Source organism: Vespula vulgaris, chromosome 4, assembly GCF_905475345.1.
Source record: "Vespula vulgaris chromosome 4, iyVesVulg1.1, whole genome shotgun sequence".
Classification (NCBI taxonomy): domain Eukaryota; kingdom Metazoa; phylum Arthropoda; class Insecta; order Hymenoptera; family Vespidae; genus Vespula; species Vespula vulgaris.
Genome location: NC_066589.1, coordinates 2,172,967 through 2,189,827, shown reverse-complemented (window position 1 = coordinate 2,189,827; position 16,861 = coordinate 2,172,967). Strand labels below are relative to the sequence as shown.

Here is a 16,861-nt window from a genome sequence, read left to right as displayed (position 1 = left end):
ACCTTGCATTAAACATGTATGCGTATTTTATTGTTGAGTTACCTCTACATATTTTTTTTTAAATAATTATTTCAATTTCTTTTTTTTTAATTTAAAATATATTTCCGTTAATGTAACTATTGCTTTAGTAGTATTGTATCGTATCTGGTTATTAAGTACTATTGCACTATTGATCTTTCTCTCTTTCTCTCTCTCTCGCTCTCTGTTCTATATATAAGTTCCTTAGCTTTTTTTGTCGTAATAAAACAGTCTATAGTGTAGAATTATATACTAAAAACAAATCTATTTATCTCTCTCTCTCTCTCTCTCTCTCTCTCTCTCGTAAACATCCTCGTCTGTATAAACACAGTAGAGATGAAGCAGTTAGTGCATTAAGTATTCAAGACGATCTATTCGAGATAAACACTTCATAGTTCAGGCAAGACGTTCATATTTATCGTTATAGACGTTCATGGTAGTAACGGGTAAGTATCGATTCACGAAGACTTTTCTTATGGAACGTAATCGTACGAAGGTCATCCGTCTCGGATCCGTCGTTGAATCTTGTGCAATTAATCTCTAACACACATACAAACCTACATACCTTGGGTGAGGTAACGCGATCGCACGCGTGGAAATTGGTACGTGTGCTATAAAAGAGAAAGAGAGAGAGAGAAAGGTATAAAAAAAGGAGCGGCATGATACGAGTCAGCAATAGCAGTTGATTATAACAATAAGTTAAAATATCTCGTGATAATGTGTAGGTTGCGGAAAGCAAACCTACGATTTCCTTGATAGGACGATGTGTAAGACTGATCCTGAGAAAAAAATATTAAGGAAAACAGAAAGAAATTATCAAATGGATTTCCTTATTTCTCTCTTTCTCTTTTATCTTTTGCTTTTTTTTCTTTTTTTCTTTAATTCGATTACTATTATGTCATACTTATGTATCACACTTTGGTCGCTTTAATGAATCGATTCTATCACGACGATGTTACGTTACTCGAGTTATTTACGTAATATTTTCTTTTTCTTGTTAATATACATTTTCTATTAATTATCTATACCGAAAATGAACTTTTATTCCTGAGGAAGATACTTTATTCTTTTTCTTCTTCTATTATATTCTTTTTCTAGAACGAATTTCGGTATAATTTATTCATATGGTGTTTAAAGAGACACAGTAAGTAATATAAAGATCCCATATGTCATTATCACTATGATTCCGTAATTTGTTCATTCAAAATATATATCTCACGGAAAGGAAGCGAAACAACAATTCTCCGAAATGGTCGATGCTGTTTTCGACACTTTCAAGAGATTTTAATACGCGTGACATCTCACCGGACTTTACTTCGTGACATTATTAAAGCGACCTTGATACTTCCTCGACGACATTCACTGCGGAAGATCGCAATGTTTTTGACGCGTCGTTGATTTATATCGCCATTACACATTTTTTTTAATTTAATTGTAAATTAAACAAAACTTTTGTTTAAATTTCTTTTTGCTTAACGATATATGATCTTTCTTATCGAATTTAATTTTTAATATCAAGATAATTCTATTTTTAGATACATATCAAACTAATATCTGATATTCACGATTGTTTTTCGTCGTTTTCTTATCTTTCCTTTTTCTCTTCTTATTTAAATCGATTTTAAAGCAATTAAAAAAGAAAAAAGAAAAAAAAGGAAAAAAGAAATCTGATTAAAAGCGAGAAAAGAACAACCGTAGAGGAGAAGAAGGTATCTTACAATTAGTTTTCAAGACGGAGAATCGCGTAGATCGAAACGGCGCGATAGATCGACGCGTTATTATATTCTCGGCGTAATTACGGAGCCGTTTGTAAGCAGCGATGCTTGAATAGCTCGATACTTTCGTCAGATGCGCCGAGTAACCGAGGAATTCAGAATTATCATCGGGATATTCCTTTCCCTGCAAACGCAGGACTATCAATGAACGCTTCTTCGAGACTCGACGGCTCGTTTCACCGTTATTTCGAAATCGACTTCGACCTCTCGACCCCGATTCAACATATTCTCGAAATCATTTTTCTCTCTCTCTCTCTCTTTCTTATCTTCTACTCCATTAAAAACAGAAAATGTATTCCATGTTAAGATTATTCGATTCGTTGAATCGTCTCGGTATCAATTCTTTATAAAAAATATTCACGAAAAATATCATCAAATATTCGATGGCCAAGTAAGAAAAAGAAAGATAGAAAGAGAGATCAAAAACCATAGATCTTATTTCAATGTTTCTACTTATTTGCACATATTCGCACGCACGTACCTTCCATTCTTGTATATACACAGAATGGAAAAAGAGAAAGAGAGAAGGAAGAACGAAGGCATTGGCCAGCACATATGACCACTCACTGGAAACGTAATTTACACTAGGCGTTACCTTAGCTTACCTCGTTACATTTGCTCCGTATCTATTCGACCCGTTATAATTTATAACTTGATCGTCATTAATCGCTAGTCCCAGACGATCACTTCGAGTTGTTACCATCCTGAAAGACCCGGTGATCGTTTCCTTCATTTTCTCTTCGTTTCGAGAATATTTCGGTCAAGCGGGGAAACGAAAAGGCACGTAGTCGAGAAAATGCATACTATTGAAATTGATCCATTGCGGAATCGATGCGGAATGCGCGAGTTGTTTATAGAAGTCTTCGGAAATATAAGTATCTACACACGTATATATTCACCCAGAAAATCGTTGATTTTTAAAGAAAGCTAACAGAATTACATCCGTAATATGGTGAAAGTAATTACTGATTCTCGTTGTTTCTAAATTACTACAATAATAATAATAATAATAATAATAATAATTATTATTATTATTATTATTATTATTATTATCATCATTATTACTACTATTATTAAAGTTTTTTACTGATCTATGAAATGTCAAAGTAACAACATAAAATAATATCATTTAAAAGTTTGTTTCGATAAATAAGAACTGAGAGAATGAAGAGAACGAAGATAATTTGGAAAATTTTTAAACAATTTTTAAATAATTCGTTCGTTATACCTCTCCTTTTTATTCTTTTCTCCAACTTTGGAATCATCGATAGTGTCGGATTTCTACTAGGAAGGTTTCGCAGCCCTGTAAAATATATGTAGCTATTTCCTGCACGATGTTGTCATCTCGTCGCTTATGACAAAAGAGATAGAAAAAATGCCATTTATGACCGGTTTGTCTATACCTTTCCTCAACGTTTCTTCTACCGCAAAACTCTTACTTTCACATTTGAACATAATTTCAAAGATGTTTCCAATCCATTCGAAAGAGTCTTTTAATAATTGACATATTCTTAACAAGTCAAAGAATGAATCTTCCGGAAAACATTACTTTGCTTGTTAAACTGAAAAACTTTAATTATTCGATTTCTCTTTTCTCGATAAGGAAGTTTCAATCGTTTAATGTCAATCGTTTATTTAATTATTTAAGAATTTTTATGTAAATCATTTCTTTCCTTCGTTGCTTTGAAAATATTCTTTGACGTAAAATACTGTGAATATCGATAAGAAATTAATGATATGTCACGTATCTACGGAAAAGATCGAACAAAAACGTCCAATGAAAAGAAAAGAAAGTTTCTTTCTTTTTTCCTTTTTCGTTTCGTTTTCTTTTCTTTTTTCTTCTTCATGTTTTGAGGTACAACAAAACTGAGTCATTTTATATTCGACTTTATATTCTTAACAACGTAAGTCGTATGATATATGTATGCTTAAGTAGCGAGCACGTATTTAACTCACGTATAGTTCGTGTTTATATACATATATATAAAGAACCCATCGGTCAATTCGCTTTTGTTCGTGCACAAATCCGATAAAAGGCTTGGTCATGGCAACTCATTGTTCCATTGAAAAGTAAAAGGGTTAGTTGAACAATAAGTCAAATTTACAAATATTACACGACAAATAACGGTAATTTAAAAAGAACAATCCTTCTTTATATATTTTTTTTTTTTAACAAGAAACCTATCTACCTGCTTATTTATTTACTAATCCTATCTATAAAAAAAATGTCTTCCCACCTGTTTGCGTTTATCTCTAAAAAAGAAAAGAAAACTAACGAGTGTACCTAATTAAATCGTACTCGTTGGATTAAACGGAAAAATTCTTGGAAATGATCGCTCTATCGCTGTTTTTGTTTATGGTAATAAATAAAAAGCGTAATGCTATTGTTACTTCGGAAAAGTCACGGTCTCGACTGTGTTTATTTTTTTTTCTTTTCTTTTCTAATCGAGGACTTCTTTATCCTTCATTCACGTAGCGCTTCTCGTACGACATTTCGCTGCCTCAAACACGCTGACGTAATTTACGAGCCACGGTGATTGTAAACAAAACTCGTTCCGCGTATCATGGGTGCGTGCACGAGGCGCATCGCTGTATAGGAGGACTCGTGTACGCCCTCGGCCTGTCAAACGTCGCTACTTCGTAAGAAATTTAATCTTCCTATTTCTCTTCCTATGTCATCTTTTCTATCCTTTTTTAACTCAAATTAAAAGAAAAAAAAAAACAACAACAACAAACACGACCAAAAAAAAGTAATCGTAAATAAGTAGATTTCTCTACGACGTGTAAAACAATAAAAAACTAAAAAAAAATATGGCGAAACCTCACCGACATTCCAACAAGTGGTAATTATTAATCTTGGAAAGCTCTGCGTTCATTTTATCGATTAAACCAAGACTTTTACTTCGCTTGGAAGATGCTTAAAAAAAAAAGAAGAAGAAAGGAAGCAGCAAAAATAAGGATCGACCGAAAACGAACGCGATCTATGATTTGCCAGTAATTTACAAGATATAACGTAGTACGTACTCGTTAGATCTATTTTTCTCTCGTCAAAAGATTATTAACGATTTTATACTATGCAGTAATTATGAATTGTACTGATAAACTTCAATCAAAAAGTCGTTACAAGATGATTCGCGTAATTAAAAATATATTAATTTTATAGTATCGTTAATATAAATACAAAGTTGATACGAATAAATCCATTAAAGCTACGCACAACGTTTCTCTATAAAATTTTTTACAAATCATATTCTCAAATCTATCGAAGTGTTCTCACACGTTAGACCACCCTGTATAACAAAATGGAATTTATGGATACGACAGGTTCATAATAGATCCACATAAATAACGATTATATCCTAATAACAAAATTTCATAGATAGACAATATAAAGGGTGAGAAAAGAAAGAAAAAGAAAACAAAATTAAGGAGAGCATAAAATTACCTGGCAAATTATTGTTATTTTTTATTTATCCCAATGGAGATAAATTAAAAAAGCTATATAACTCGTAAATCGGTACTCTTAGACATTCTTTAAGTTGTTCGAGTTAAAGTAACTTGTTTTTAGATATCTACTGGAAGCAACACCTTCACTTCGTGCGTGCCACGATACAGACCGGAAGCTCTTTTGAATTGCTAATACAAGATCGGCAGCATGATTCTTATCTCCTACTGACTTCAACGTCTAGCCCAAATTTTCTCGTGAATCTTCTTCCTAGGATTACTACTTATATACTTAGTTACATATGTGCATGCATACATACGTTCGATCGAAACGTCATCAACGTTATTGTATCGCGTATTTCGTACTTTCTCCGTTTGTTAGGACGTCATAAATCTTTGCTTCATGAGAAAAGTCATTGTTTCGAGGTGAAACTAGAATAATATGTATTATATATAGGTGTGTGTATCGTATAATAATCGACCCTAATAACGAGTTATTTTTCTAATTTTGACGGTCAATTTAAATGATTAGACGAAAAAAAGAAAATATTCAATATTAATAATGAGAAAATATTCACGAAATTCTTATGAAATTTTTATACGACATTGCTTTATTGACTCTAAGACTATCGTAGAATTTTAAGCTATATTCTTCAAGGAAAGAACATTTTTCCCGTTACGTAATTGTCACGAGCGAAAGTATCCAGGGCGATATCGAAACGATTTCGATTTCACTTGCTCTCGAGGCGATTTGTACATATATACGCAACGTACTTAGAGAAAGAGATAGAGAAAAAAAGGAAAAAAGAAAAAAGGAAAATGTCGTCCAAGAAAAGTTAAGAAAAAGAATCGTGATAGAATCGTGAAGAATTTTCCACGATCCTACAAGATCTTAGACCGGTCTTTCCGGTAAGAATAGCAACCATTTAAAGCAAAACGAGCGTAAATTGTTCGGACACTTGTTTTTCTATTTCTTTTTCTTCTTCAATCTTTCGGCACGCATCAACACGAGGAAAAAAAATACCTGAGGCGATCGCTTTTCGTAAAGAAAGTTCGTATCAAAAAAGAAAAAAAAAGGAAAAAGAATTGGAAGAAAAAAGATTGTTTGAAAGTAAGTACCTGAAGCGTGTATTGTCATTAGTTGAATTGTTTGAAATGTTCCAAGAACGGAAATGGGATCGTGTTTCCTACAACGACTGAAAGAAGCCCTACCGAGTATGTCGCCGAGGTTAAACATAGTCGATCTTACAATTAGGCGGGTGTAGCTTCTATTGTCCAGCGTAGGGATTCAAAAGTTTCAATGGAATACAGTTAGACCAGTTAGAATAATGAAATGTTTGTATTACCTTCTGAAACTAAAGTTATCTAAATTAAAAATTCAATTCGTATAGTCTTTCTAGTTATATCAAAAAGAAAAAAAAAGAAAATATACGTATATTTGAAACAATATTGTTTTTGAGAATGATCTGTTGATAATACATTCGAATTATTTTATACAAATTTCTCTTATACTTATTATGTTTTATATATAAAATTATTATTTGAAGAAGATCGTTCGTATTTGAAATTCTCATTGAATTTTTATTTTAGCGAAAGTTATCATATATTTCGCATAAATATTTTATAAATTATACGTATATATATATATATATATATATATATATATATATATATATATATATATATACGTAAGTACGTTTTGCTAAATTAGTAAGGAGTATAAGATAGAGACAGTCCACGTAATAGCTAACAGTTTATCACGTAGCAACTGATTAACATTCACCGACTCTCCGCTCGCTTTTCCATTTTACACACATGTATGATACTCGACGCATGATACTCGGCTTCATTCTTCATCGAGGTTTCTAAATCATCAATGATTGTATCGTTATTCCGTGAAGTTAAAAACAAAAAGAAGATGGAGGCCGTAAGGTCTTCTTCGTACGTAGAAACGTGGGAATTTGCTTAGTAGCTTCCTATGTCTCTCTCTCTCTCTTTCTCTCTCTTAATCTTGAAGGTTGTTATCTCGTTCTTCCGGTTAGAAAAATGTCTTGATTGTCACTCGATGATTTGATCAAAACACGCTATCTCTAATAACACGAAGAAATTGAACGAACAATTTATCTGTCTAATCAATCAATTATAACGATTATTGTTTGACAGTAATACGTAAAGAAAATAATAATTTTTAATTGAAAAAAAAAAGAAAATAGAACAGAAAAGAAAAAAGAGTTGCGTCTTATTCGCGTTTTCATTAATTTTTTTGGATAACATAAATGATATCTGAGTATAATTTCCGGTTACGACGATGAATCAAATTTGAAGACTGAAACGGTCTCACGTATTTCGAAAAGTATACATAAGTACAGGAGGAAAAATGAGGAGGGTCGTCGTCGAGGGAGAAACCTGCATTGTATCGTGGGAGCCCTTTTTGAGGGTTCCAAAGCGTAATCGTTCGTTTCCTTTGGTCGACAGGTGCTTCATCCGTTACAAAGTTCCATAACCGGGTGAACCGAAACTCGTACCTTTTGTAAGGACTCCACCTAAAAGGCGTTGGCATCGAATCATGTTAATAGTTTTCTGTACGAAAAAGAGAAAAGAAAAAAAGATCGAACATTAGTAGTAATAATAATACAATAATTTATTTCGTACCATAATTTTAGAAGTTAATAGTTGACAGTTAATGATAAGAATCAACTCGATTGAGAATATACCCGCCGTTTCGAGAATGAACGTAATCTACAAATTATTATCATATTAATTATATCTTGTAGAAACGATTTCGAAAAACCATACACGTATTTACATCGATAATAAAACATCACTGATCTCCGGTGAGATCGTAAGATCACAAGACGGTCCATAAAAATAACGTATGCCCGACATTCGCATCTGTACTTTCCAACGAGATTCTCGTCGCGGAAATGATTAAAGACGATTCGAAAGTCGATCGTACGTAAGCCGTGCGGAAACTTTTTTTATTTCTTATCATAATTATAGAAAAATAGGTGATCTCTTTTTCTTTCTTCCTTTCTCTTTCTCTCTCTGTCCTTTTCAAAAGGATCTCCCAATTTTCGTAAATTTCTCATGTTGACTATATTGTAGAACTTTTTTCTCCGTCGAACGAAAATAACGATGATAATGAGAAAAAAATAAGGAGCAATCGCTTCCGACTTTTTCCTCCCTCTTCCGGTTCCGATTTCTACTTCATTGCTCGGTATACTCACGACCGTCTCGGCATTGTTGTTTCAAGGGAATCGTGGATACGCACACGCCCACGCACTTGCTACGCCTTTTTCTTTCATCGTAGCTTCTTCCTCATGTCTTTCTTCTTGCCCCTCGATCATCTACCTACTTTGCTTATAGAACATACATATATATGTATATATATACACATACGTACATACATATATATATACACATATATAGAGAGAATATGGTAAGAGCCATTAACCGGCTGTCGCCAGTGGAAACTTATGGCAGCCCTTCGCCAACGATTTCTACGATTTTTGCATCGCTATTCTCTCTGTCTCTCTATCTCTCTTTCTCTCCCTCTCTTCTAGTTATAAACGTTCTTCTCGAAAACGCGATTCGTCTCACGCCATTCGTAGAATTATCTTTGCTCAGCGTCTAAGCAGAATTACTAAGGATGAAAATTTCAACGGTCAGAAAATTACACGATGTATTATCCTTCGGACGTGTTCAACGTGTTAATTGCTTACCGTCATTTTCTTATTCTCGTTATTTCTTGTTTTTTTTCTTTTTTTTCTCTTTTCTTTTCTTTCTTTTTTTCTTTTCCTTAAGAAGGGGAAGAATATCAACAACGGTGCAACGTACTCGCGAGAAAATTCGTTGGAGTTTATAATGTATTCTACACTTGCTTATCTACGTCGTAAAACAACGTAAATATTGTAATAAAATCGAAATTAGCGGAAATTCGCAGAATATACGATTTTTCCTTTAATTAAAACATGCACGAAATGCACTTTCTCGCTCGTTGTTATCGACGTTCCGATCAATTCTATGAGAACGATATATTTCGATTCCGTGATGGAAAAATAAGGAATTAATGTGAAATTCAAATTAACATAAAAATTCGATAGAGTCGAGACAGATGGACGAATATAACGTTGCGTTAGACTTTTCGTAAAATCATTCCTCTGACCAATTCGAGTTGAATACGAACAACTCGTTTCGTTTGATTTCTTTTTTCATAGATTCACTGGACGATTCTCGAACGGAAAGAAAAGTTTCTAATGCAAGTGGAGTGTCGTGTAAGAGTCCGTTCTAAAAGTCTCCTTTCGCATTTCTCGAATGTACATTCCAATCGAGAGTTCTAATACGGATATTACCTGATCTCAACGACACTGTTTAATTAAAAAAAAAACATTTATCGCGGAAGAATAAATTTTTCAATTATAAAATTATACATTTTAAGGGGAAAGCGAGATAGTGATAAAAAGAATTTCTCATTTTTCAAAGAAAGCCGATATAAAACTTTTCTATTTTGTTTTATTTAATACTTTACAAATTTAGAAAAAAGAAAAATGATAAAAAGAAAGAAACAGGTTTGACTATAAACTGATCATCGACATCGACTGCAATTATTTTTCGATTTGCGTCAAGGAAATGAAAAGAAAAAGAAAAGAACGGAAAAAAAAGAATAGACAAGAAACTGTTCGAGTAAAGAGAAAAATGATCGATCGATTCATCCTTTCACGAACGAGACCAAACCTACCCCATACAAAAGGCAAACAGGAATTCGAGAGTTGAAAGGAGTTCGCTTCACTCGAGCGATCGCTGATCAATTCGAATTTCCTGATGGGACCATCTCTCGTGTCTTGCAGCACGCTATAGCCCAACTCCTTTCGCAGGCTTTTCCATGCGAAGAGCATCGCACGTTGGTGCAGCGAGCATTGCAAAGAAAAGATATATGTACGTATGTATGTATATACGTATATACGACGTTCACAAAGTCGTCGTTTCTCGTGGAGGGGTTCGACCCAGATATCAGTCCTTCGAAGGCATCGGCCAACAGAGTTCGTAGCGCGAAGCTCGAAGCATGTTGAGCCTAGAAGCGTTACCGGCTGCTTGACGGAAGACCAACTTCTCGAATAAGCCGGGTCTTCAGTCACTCGCTCGTCGTTCCGCAGTACGGAACACAACGCTTCTTGCGTCTTTATATTATGATAACAGTGGATACGAAATAGAGATAAACGGAAGAAAAATAGAAGAGAAATTATTAAATTTATTTCATTGGTGTATTATTAGAATAGAAAAAATATGTATATATATTGATCGGATTGATTTTTTATTTGTGTTTCGCGAAAAGAAGAAAGAGGAAGAAAGGAACCAACAAATTTATAAAAAGTGACAAGTGACGAGTGTTCCGTAGATGAAATTTCAATTATTTGACGACTTCCTGTGAGTGAGAATGAAATGTACCTTTTGGGACTAACATCTCGAATAAATCGTGACTCGTATAATGTCATATTAAATTTAGTCGGTCGATTATTCGATTTATTCTCTCTTTTCTATTTTATTATACATCTTTAAGTATCTTTTATCTTTATTTAAATAGATCTGATTTGTCACTTAAAATAGTACACATAGAGATGTGTTTACGTACTGTCAATCGGAACTCGACCGTGCTCCAAAGTATAATGCGTACATCAAAGAGGGTTGGCCTTCCGTGACTCGTTACACTCCCTCGTTTTACAATTACAATGAAGGAATTATCGTAATAGAGCAGAGAGCGTTGGCACGATTAACGTTATGCGTGCCGGCGTGTAACAGCGGCCGTGCGGTTAACTTGAATCAGAGAACGGTCGTGTAATTAATAGTGCGTGACACTGGAGGAGGTATAGGGAAAAAAAGAAAAAGAAAAAACTAACAAAAATATAAAGGACGACGACCGATCGTCGCTTAAATCGAAAACTGGTTTTCTTCAAAAAGTGAATTTTCAACGCACAGTCGACACGTAAATATAGAACAGTTTACGTCTTTCCTTTAGAAATTTTATGTGTGCGTGTGTGCATATGCATATGTTAGCATTAATTAACACAAAAAGAAATACAAAATAATGATCTCTTCTTCATCTAAAGCGTTACGTAAATTTGTGAAGTATCATTTTTATATCACGCTTATAGTCAACGACGTAATCGATTCTTCGAGAACTCGAAATCGTATCCTTGAACCCATCGAAATTACTATAATCATCGGTTGATCTATCGATCATCGTAGAATATACGGCTGCATCCATATACCTTCTCTTTTCTTTGCTCGCTCGAAGGTACGATCTCGATCGATATAATGTCGTAATACGTCGGTTTCCCGTGACAGTGTCATGGCGAAATCTTAGTACTCGTGTCACGAAGCTCGGTTACACGAAGCTACGATCTTGTTTACCTCGTGGAACCGCCTCTGCTAGAGTTTTCCACGGTGTTTTCTCTTAAGAAGAATGTCCGTTGAATTTTTCAGATTAACGAATACGGTCATAAACGAATGGAGAGCATTAAAGATCTTTCGAAAGATCGCGGGAAACGATCCATCGCCTTGCGGAGAATATTATTGTGAAGTTCGTGATAATCGCGTAATAATGTTATATTCCTCATTCGGGGAACGTATGTAATTCGAAATAAAAAAACGATAAAAATCGTTATCGTACCACGAAAAATCGATTACGTTCTTTTTTTTTCTCTTTCAATCTCTCTCGTTCCTTTTTTTTCTTTTTTTGTTTATCTGTTTGTTCTTCCTATATACAGTTCTTTTGATTTATGATTATTCTTTAACACGTGACGTAATTTCTTTCTTTATTCTTTTTATGAAAGACTGTTTATACCTTTTTAAAAGAAACGTCTGACGTAATATGTACGAATGAAACACGTAGTTTGTTTTTTATCCGAGAACTCCTTCGTTCGAATATAACAGAGGAATCTACCACGGCTATTTTCAAATTAGAAAATATTACCAGGATCGCGATCTCTATTACGTAAGTTGAACCCTTGTCGACCTCATGCAAATCATTAAAATATCGTGTCGTTTTCGTGTTTTTCGAATAGATTCAAAGATCATCTCGTAATTTTCTTTTGCCGGACACGCGAGTATAAACCTACATATGCATCTAAATATATAGTACGTGCGTGTAGGTCAAAGATATCGATCGTATTTATTTTCGATTCTTTAAAACTCGCGCGAAAAATAATGAACGTTAATTACTCATTCGTTTGTTTTATCCGGAATCTCCCATAATCAAAAATTATAATTTAACAACTCCTCACGTCATTATTGCTTTATTAACCTTGTCTCGAAACAGGAAGTTTCAATTCTGAAACAATGGACTAAGTACTTATAACACGACGATTTCTTGATACAGCAAAGGTCTAACGTTACTCTCGATTTATTTAATGTTTTATTTAGCTTAAGAAGTTCATTATTATCACAAGCAAATGTTGTTGAACCTAAAACCTTAAACAATGTTAAAGAGACCTGAATAGTTGAATTTATTAAAATCAGTTTTATGAAATTGTAGAATTTCGAGTTCTCGATTTATCAAAGAAAAAATAAAACCGTGAATACTCGAATAGAAAAAATTAGAACGCATCTAAACCGCATAATAATAAGTGGACCGTTTGTAAGAATCTGCCTGTTAGAGATTACCGGTTCAAAAAAACAAAAAATAGATCAGAATATCCGAGAGGAAATGTGGAACGTGTTTCGATTAAAAGCGAAGTTTCACGTTTGCGAATTCTCCAATGATGATACGAGGGCTACGTGATTTTCGAGAAAACACAACCATTTCTCTCGGTTGACGTCGCAATAAAAAGAGAAAAAAAAGGAAAAAGAGAAAAAAAAAGGAAAAGAGAGTTTGTTAGTGCAAAATAATTATAATTAAATGCGAAGCATTGTTCGCCGAGTGCCCGCGAATCCCACGAGAGTCTTCTTCTTGAAGCTTCTCACGGTGTCCTCTAGGAAGAAGGTCTTCCTTGATCTACATGCTTGACGTATTCTCGAATGTGCTTGAATATCAAAACAAGTTCGACGTATCAACATTTGATTAATCTAATGAGATAATGTTCTACTTAGAGATTCTTTAAGCGCGAAACCAATTAAATGTTAATCCGTTAACACGAAGAAGCAAATGATTAAAAAAAAATAAATAAATTATTCGTATTTCATAGCATTTAAAAAATTACCGTATCTTTCGAGATTCTTCTTTTTACAATTTATTTCTAATTTATCTAAAAGCTTCCTATCTTCATCCGTACTATCATTTTATTTTTCTTCGAATTAAATGTCATACGTCTACGTGCACCGATTAACAAGTTAAACTCAAAGGAGAAAGGTGTTTCGTGTGAAACGATCGAAAGTCTGTTTTACTTTAGGAATGTCTCGTTGATATTTAAAGTCTTTTTTAATTTCTTTTCCATTATTATAAATGTTATCTTTTCCACAATATAAGTACGTTCATGTAGTTTTTTTTACAATTAATATAAAAAAAAGAAGAATTGTCTTCTTGGAGAAATAATAGATTCACGAACATTTCTTCGTTCGACGATCATGTTTTTTATTAGCTGCAACTCTAAGATCTTCTTTACGTAAAGTCAATGTTACGTAAATTCTATAGCCACTTCGTTGACTCTTTTTTTTTCCACAGACCCATAGACATTTCTCTTTCGATAGGTCGAATCACGAAATACCTTACAAGTACGCGAGAATGTAATTACGATCATTTATCGAAGACGATTTCTAATGACCTTAAAATGGCCCCGTATTTTCTGCCTTAAATCGTTTTCTCATCTATCATCGAGACGATTTTACGCTCAATGGTACAAATTAAAGGAGAAAGTCCATAACAAATTTATCGAAAGTATCACGAAGATGCGGTTGCATATTAAAATCGACTATATTTAATATCGAGGGTCACGATATATTCGAGATATTTCCAATAAAAAAAAAAAAAGGAAAAACTTTTCTTATATCCCTAAAATTATTATAGAATGCTATGCTTCCCGAAGGGCGATGCATCGACGTTGGAAAGTCTTTCAAATATTTGAAAGAAACTGAGAAGATCGTAATGTTGGATAATAGAGAAAACAAATAAATTTAAGAAAAAAAAAATTATCAAGGACGATGATGGAACGTGAGGTTTCCGACGCAGAGGGAGTATTTTCAAGGAGGCTATCAGGAAATTGGGAAGAGTTACCGACGACCTTGAGAAGACGTCAGAAGCACAGACCAGAAATCCTTAGTCAGTTCGCCGACTTTTCGGAATCGTCTGAAAGCGAATTTCGTAAGGTCGACGGGCATTCGTTCAATAACGTTCAACGTATCGTCAAAAGATCTGAATTTTTACGAAGGCTCGACGTAAACGAAAATGGTAAAAACGTCGATACGAAGCTCGATAGAAGATCGACGCCCGATCGTTTATATAACAATCGATTGGACGAAGATTATCGACGACATTACGAGACTCACGAAACGAAACTCGGACAACATAGAAAGAGTCTTGGTAATCTTGCCAACAAATTCGATTTGAAGAGTCTTTCGGACGAGGATCGTAAAACGAATTCGCCGGACAGTCTTCTAGTGAAATCCTCGGAATCCGATCTGAGCAGCGACGAGTATGGACACACCGATGATTCCGGAGCGTTCTTGGAAAAGACGTCGAACTTTGATCGTGGTACGAGGATCGAACAAAGGACGACAGGCTTCATCAAGTTCTTTGCTCGAGACGATTGCAACAAGCGAAAGAAAAAGTCGGAAGACGTAGGTACTACGGTATCTTCGGAGTACAATCATTTGGACGTTAACAAAAACAATTTGAGTCAGAGCCCAAAGGTTCTGGATTATATTCGTAAGGACTCGAAAAAGGATTTCTTCGGTAATCAACAAAGATTCGAGTATGAAAATATTCCGAGGGTCGACGTGTCGAAGCTCGATCAAAAATCTTTTTTAAATCAAACTTCGACAAAGATCTCGGAAAACGTTTTGCAAATCGATCATCATCAGCAACAACAGCAGCATCGCAATCAATCTCAGCCGACGATCGAACAACTAAGACTGGAGGAGGGTTGTCAACTTCGAAACTCGAGAAACTCGTCACCCAATTTTGCGAGAAACGCGGAAGACGGTAGGAAGTATCGAACGCCGTCACCGAATCACCAGAGAAACGGTACAGACGATCTAAGGATCAACGGACTCATTCAAGATTTCTACGATAGCGAGCAGATGATCGCACGGGTGAACGGCGATCGAAGGATGTCCAAAATGGAGACGATCAGAGAGGAGAACGCGGCAGATGGAAGTAAACTCAGCGTACGTGAGATATTGAAGAGATTCGAGGAACTTCGTACTCAAAACGAGATGCAACAGGCATCCGAGGAAAAGTCGAACGACAAGACCCTTACCACCATTCAGGAGACCTTGAAGAAACTCGACGAGAAGGTCAAGAGCTTCCAGGTCACTATACCGATTAAAAAAGTCGAACCTTTTCCTTATACCTGAGTGTCCCCGATCAACGAACGCATTCCGATTATATTTTTATCGTACAACGTTGTTTGTAGAAAAGAGAAATTCCAACTTTGATCTTTCTCTTTCGAGACAACAATCCTTAAAATAATCTCTTTTCTTTTTTTTTTTTAATTCATTCGCAAATTAATGTGAGAGTAGTAATGGGAATGAAAGTATAGTTCTGTTGCTAATAGAAAACAAAATACTGAATATGTATAATTTTAAAGTAATAATCATTAGTATTAAAAGTAAGAGTTCATTCAAAACCAACAAATACAATTATTGCTATTATTATTATTGCTATTAAATAAATATCGTTCCCACTGCTAAATGATAAATGAAGGAAAGACATAGGAGAACATTATGGGCCATCATAAATCACGAAAACTTCTCACATATAATCGCCTCACATTCGATCATTAAGATATAAATTTCAGAGCATTCAAGGATTTCTCCGAGTTGATTTTTACGAACTGTATACGAAATCAACTTTTTTATAAAATCGAGGAGTGTACAAAGAAGTCGACCTTGCGTAGATCTCACCTTTCAAGATTTTTCTTCTTTTGTAATACCGTCTTCCTCTTTATCTCTCTTTCTCTTTTCCATTTTTTTCTTTCATTCTTCGCGAGAAAAGTGGTCAAAATAATCGTACGTTATTCCGCAAGGTGACAGAAATGTCTCCTCTTTCTTTCGTGACGATTTTACGTTTACCACAAGAAATTCTCTAAATTAAAGAAAGACGAGAAATAAAAAGAAATAGAAAAAAAGGCATACCGCTAGATGAACAAAATAAGACATGGGGAAAGGAATGTTCGATGCTTTATATAAATCATGCCGGATAACTGTTTCCACGCCACGATTGTGCGAAAGGCGAATTATCTTGAATGAGGCACCTATCTCGAAGAAGTAGCATGGCCAAAGAAGAAGTGAAACACATGAAAATATATGTATCTTCTTACGTCCTTGATCTCTCGATTTATATCGAAGGAATTATTCAGATAATTTTATAAGAAAAAAATAAAGAAAGAAAGAAACAACGAATCCATGTAGGTAAGTAAGTAGAGAAGTCTATTTAATATATCACTTGGTCATTAAAGTCATAACGTCGATAT

The 16,861-nt window shown here is 34.4% G+C and overlaps 1 protein-coding gene across 3 annotated transcripts in view; it reads left to right on the top strand.

The window, feature by feature from the left end:
• The window catches only part of LOC127063375 (unconventional myosin-XV), a 50,473-nt gene that overhangs the window by 27,038 nt on the left and 6,574 nt on the right, over positions 1 to 16,861 (top strand). The window lies entirely within an intron of this gene.